The sequence below is a fragment of the Giraffa tippelskirchi genome, chromosome 2, assembly GCF_054371585.1.
Source record: "Giraffa tippelskirchi isolate mGirTip1 chromosome 2, T2T-mGirTip1v1.2.pri, whole genome shotgun sequence".
NCBI classification, from domain to species: Eukaryota; Metazoa; Chordata; class Mammalia; order Artiodactyla; family Giraffidae; genus Giraffa; species Giraffa tippelskirchi.
Window position 1 is genome coordinate 211,411,633 of NC_137276.1, and position 6,000 is coordinate 211,417,632.

Genomic DNA, 6,000 nt, shown 5'->3' on the forward strand with positions numbered 1-6,000 from the left:
AAGGAGCAATCTGACTTATTATTGTTAATAATCTGGCTGTACCCTGCCAGGCTCCTCTGTCCATGGAATTCTCCAGGCAAGAATACTGGAGTGGGGTGCTATTTTCTTCTCCAAGGGATCTTCTCAACCCAGGGATCAAACCTGGGTCTCCTGCATTGTAGGTGGTCTCTTTACCGACTGGGCTACCAGGGAAGACCTATTAATGTTAATAATGTAATAACAACTGAAACTATGGTTCCATGTTTATCTTCGTTAGTTAAACTATAATTCAAAACACTGATAGATATTTTAGGAATTGGATTAAATTTTGTTTTTAATTGGAAGTTAAAAGCCAACTCCATCTAAAAGGTATATTAAGGGCTTTGGTACAAATTTGTCTGGACTAGATTTACTGAAGGCCATTATTCAATAGTTATTCGTATTTCAAATAAAGTTGCTGAATTAGCTTTCCATTGCTGTTCTAACAAATCACCCCAAATTGTGTGGCTTAAAACAGCACCAAATGTATTATCTAACAGTTCTGGAGATCAGGAATCTGACCTGGGTCTCAAGTGTAAAATCAGAAGCTGTGTTCCTTTCTGGGGTCTCTACGGGAGGATTCATTTCCAGACTCATTCAGGTTGTTAGCAGAATTTAGGTCCTTGTGGCTGTAGGACTGACGTTCTCATATCCTTTCTTGCTGTCCGCTGAGTGCCCTTTCCAGCTTCTGGTGGTTTAGTTGCTAAGTCATGTCTGACTCTTGTGACCCCACGGACTGTAGCTTGCCAGGCTCATCTTTCCATGGGACTTTCCGGGCAAGAATACTGGAGTTGGTTGCCATTTCCTTCTCCAGGGGATCTTCCCCACTCAGGGACTGAACCCCAGTCTCTTGCACTGCAGGTAGATTCTTTACCAACTGAGCCTCCAGGGAAGCCCAAAGCATAATGAAGAGGCCACTCATTCCTTTGCTCCCAGTCACCTTCCTCAATCTTTAAGACTAACAATGGTGAATGGAGACCTTCCCAAGAGTCAAATCTCTCCTCCTTCTGTCTTGTCTCTCTGACTCAGTCTGGAAAAGTTCTCCACTTTTATATACTCATATGATGAGACTGAGTCCACAGAGGTGATCCAGGATAATCTCCCCAATTCAAAGTCGATTCCTTTCATCACAACAGCAAAGCTTCTTTGGCTATGTGAGGTAACATATTCACAGGTTCCAGACATTGAAGCATAAGCATATTTGGGGGCCATTACTCCACCCACCATGGCTTCATTATCACTATAACTTCCTACCACATAGACGTTTACACTCCTGACATTTATTTGCTGCATTAGAATAAACAAAAATGTTTAAAATATTTTTCTTCATTCTGAAGTTTTTCTTATAATCCCCCCCAAAAATGTATACTCTGTGCATAAAATTTAGGAAGTGAATTTATATAAGAATTTAATTTATAGTAAATTTTCTAAGCCATTTTTCATGAACAACACACTTGATAAGTTCTGTTTGCCTTCTTTTCATTTTCATTATACAACCCTCCACTGACTTAATTTGATTTCAGAGGGATTTAGGACTGTTTTCTCTCTTCTTGAATGTTGAAATAACACTGTCACAGCAGTACACTTCCTGAGGAATGAGAATCACTTGTACTCTTTTCTATAGGAGGAAATTAAAATTGTCAGTTTTGCCACAGGTTATTTCATCTTCGAACAATGACTAGTTAGCTTTCAGTAATGATGTCTCACTCCTATTCGACCTTAATTAAATATTTAAAATACTGCTTAATTAACAATAAACTAATTTTTCCAGTAACCAATTACCCAGAAAATGCATTATATAAATCTCTACTTCTCCCTTTCTTTGTCAATACTTAGAATTTAACTCCTATATTAGAAAGGTCAGAAGAAATAAAAGGTACAACTGAAAATCAGGTGGTATCATTACAATTCTTTTTTAGTAGCTCTGATAAAAGATGGATATTACATTACAATTGTAATATGTGGATTATGTGAAACATTTATTTCTTTTCTTGCTTTGTCTTCAGCTATCTTCCCCACAATCTTATGCACAAACAGCTTAAATTATCATGTCGATGCAGGTGATTCTCAAGTCTGCATTGCCAGACAGTTGAATGGCCGATTCTCCCAATTCTAATAACTGTATTTCAACACTCCTTTTTTAAAAAAAATTTATTGGAGTAGAGTTGATTTATAATGTTGTGTTAATTTCTGCTGCACAGCAAAATGAATCAGTTATAAATACCACACATTCCTTACTAACTCAAACTCAAACATCAAAAAGGTTAGCCATCCATTTTATTATCATTACAATTATTGTACTTAGAGAGCTGAATAGGGAGAGAACAAAGAAGATTAGACAAGAACTCTTTGGCAAAAGGTCTCAGAAATTCACAGAGATGAGGGATTTGGTCACATAGTAGCGGAAAGTGAACCAATTCCCTGTAGCAGTGCTGAGAGTCTACACACAACTCAAGGAGAAACTGAACTGAGATGAGGTCATTGGCAAATGAGTAAATGGCTCTTCTAAAGATAGTGACAATTCATCTTCCTGAAATAATATATGAGGACTATGTGGGGAAAGATGGAAAGAATAGGGTGAAGAACAGAGAAAGCAGCCAGAGTGACTGATGGATGTCTTTAAGGCATAAATCTGATCATATCTCCATTTGCCATCTCTTGAGATAGGGCTAGTTCACAACACAGTCTACTCCCATTAGTCTTCCATGTCCTGAGCAAATACTCATATTCTTAGCTTTATAGAAACATGGAACAATGCCTTTATTCTTGATCATGTTTGATGAGTTCCTTGTATACCAGCAAGCTCTACAGACCTGCGGCAGTGGAGATAGTGCCAGAGGTCCAGACATTATCCAATGGCATGGAGACCGTCCCCCTAGAATGCAGCATGCACAACTCCTCTGCCTCCTAGCTCCCTAGGGAAGCAGACACACACAGCCAGCTTCATGGTTTCTGTTCCTCCTGGTGCTGGCATCAGATCCAGGCAGGAGAAAAGAGATAAGAATAGGTAGTAAATTAACTACCACATGCAAAGATCTCAAAGTTCAGGGAAGCTAGGGACTCAACTATTCTAGCAATGCATGGCACAATGCCTTCTTAATCATCCTGGAATTTCTCATTCCACTCTATCTGCTTGTATTTATCCATTGCTATGTAATAAATTTACCCCCAAATTTTATGTCTTAAAATAGCAAGCATTTATTATCCCATTTTCTGTGGGTCAGGAACTTAGGAGAAGCTTAGTTATGTGATTCTGGCAGAGTCTCTCGTGAGGTTGAAATCAAGATATCAGCCAGAACTACAGTTGTCTGAACACTTGACTGGAGCTGCTGGGTCCATTTCCAAGCTCACTCATCACTCATACAGCTATTGGCCAGAAGCCTCAGTTCTTTGCCATGTGATACTCTCCATAGGGCATGGAGTAAGTGAGGTGAGAGAGAGAGCAACCACCAAAAAAAGCAAAATATATCATGTGACTCTCACAATTTATGGGAAGGCCAGAGCATCACTCTTCGGAATTCCACAGGCAAAAGTGAAAAAGAAAGTGCTATTCACTCAGTCATGACCAACTCTTTAAGATTTCATGAAGTGTAGCCCACCAGGCTCCTCTGTCCATGGGATTCTCCAGGCAACAATAATGGAGTGGGTAGTCATTCCCTTCTCCAGGGGATCTTCCTGATCCAGGGATCAAACCTGGGTCTCCTGCATTGCAGGAAGGCTCTTTACCACCTGAGCCACCAGAGAAGCCCCCAGGCAAAATCAGCACCGAAATCAAAAGGACTGTCCCATTGGCAAAATCTCAAATGACGTTACTGTGTACAGACACTGCAGTTCAAACCACTGACACCAAACCCTAAAAACCAGAATCTCTACCACTGATTTCCCTAAAAGTCAGATGCCATATTTCCCTCCAGGAAAGAATGGATTCTGTATGGCACATGTTCCTCAGGTTCTACTCTTTCGTGTCAAGCTCTGAAGCTCCTCACTGGTAAAGTCTATGCCTCAAGTGCAAAAAGAAACTGGGAAAATAAATTTCTGGTTTCTATCTGGGGGAATATTACTTTCCAATATGGAAACTAAAATGGGGAACTCTAATGATGCTGAACAAAAACAAAGCCTAAAAACCTCCACTCAACTTAGCTTCCCAAAATCAACAAACACCCTCTGCTATACTCACATTTGCAAACAGCAACAGCAAACCTAATTTACCACTATCCTTCCTATAGTTGAAAATGGATGTATCTCCTTTATAAGGAATCAATTTTATAATTCTACCATGTAAACATATATCATCTCTATGTATACCTATGGTCTGTGGATATTATCTTTAGATCTATATCATGATAATGTCTCCATTATGATATTCTGTAACCTGTGGACTAAGTTGTAAAGCTACACACTACCAGAACAACCTATATAAAACAGCAGAATATTTGTTGGAGTAATGAATTAAATAGTTCAGAGAGCAAGGACAGAAACAGAAATAGATAACACAGTTTTAAAGTGGTCACAAAGCTATAGTTAACAAGGTAAGACTTACTTCCTCCACAGCATCTTCCATTATCTTTTGTGCTAAGCCAGCATCTGGGGACATAACCCAAACTAGGTGCCTGAATATATGGGTCCTGGAGTCTAACATTCATCCTTACCAGTTGTGATACGAAGCAAAGTGACCTCAACCCAAGTGGTCATTTTTTTTTTTTTTACTTTTATTTTATATTGGAGTATAGTTGATTAGCAATGATGTGTTAGTTACAGGTGTACGGCAAAGGTATTCAGTTATACCCATATAAGTACCCATTCTTCATTTTTTTTTTAATTTGGCCATGCCACATAGCATGGGGGATCTTAGTTCCCAGACCAAGGATCAAACTCATGGCCTCTGAATCAGAAGTGCAGAGTCTTAACCACTGGATCACCAGAGAACTCCCCAAGTATCCATTCTTTGTCAAATTCTTTTTCCATTTAGCTTATTACAGAATATTGAACTGAGTTCCCTGTGCTATCTGGTAGGTCCTTGTTGGCTATCCATTTTAAATATAGTATTGTGTACATGTCAATCTTGTCTACATTTTGATTTTAGCCTTGAAAAACTCTAAACAGGGAACCAGCTGAGCCATGTCGTGCCTGGACTTTTGACCCAAAGAAACCCTGAGGTAGTAAACCAGTGCTGTTATAAGCCACTAGATGCATGGTAATTTGTTACAGCAGCAACAGAAAGCTAACACAATAAGGCATTTGGTAAAAGTCTCCAGAGTATTTCTGCAGAGGCAGCATCATCAGAGAAGACAAGTGGAAGTACAGAATAAATCATCTAGTCTACCAAGAATCAATTACTTCTCCTATACGATTCTCTGTGTCCAGTGTAATCAGCTAAGTGGCTGGCTGGTGTCCTAGGCATATGACAGCATACAGCAATTCAGAGTTGGTTGATGCTAGTAGCAAAGTGGACACTCATCCTTGACAGCTGTCATGTCAGCTACGGTATGAGAAAGTCTATTTCATCGCAGCTATGCATGATCTATGACTCGGTTATAGTCACAATCTACCTTGTATGTGAACCCATTAAGGAGGTACTGGGGTAACTAGAAAACAATAGAACAATAATTCCTCTTATCTAGTTCATCACTGAGATACTCTTCTGTAATGGGACACCTCTCATAAACATAGACACAGGGCATGAAAAGTGAAAGTAAGAATGTGGCATAAATCTTCTCATACTCCAAAAGATAAATCTACCTACCACTTCCTTAAGTGTCCTAATCACCAGTCCTCCAGTGTTATTCTGCATGTGCGCAGTCACTGACTTGTGTCTGATGCTTTGTGACCCAATGGACTGGAGCCTGCCAGGCTCCTCTTCTCATGGGATTTCCCAGGCGAGAATACTGGATTGGGTTGCCATTTCTTTCTCCAGCAGATCTTTCCAACCCAGGGATCGAACCCACAACTCCTGCCTGCATCTCCTGCAGGCACATTCTTTAC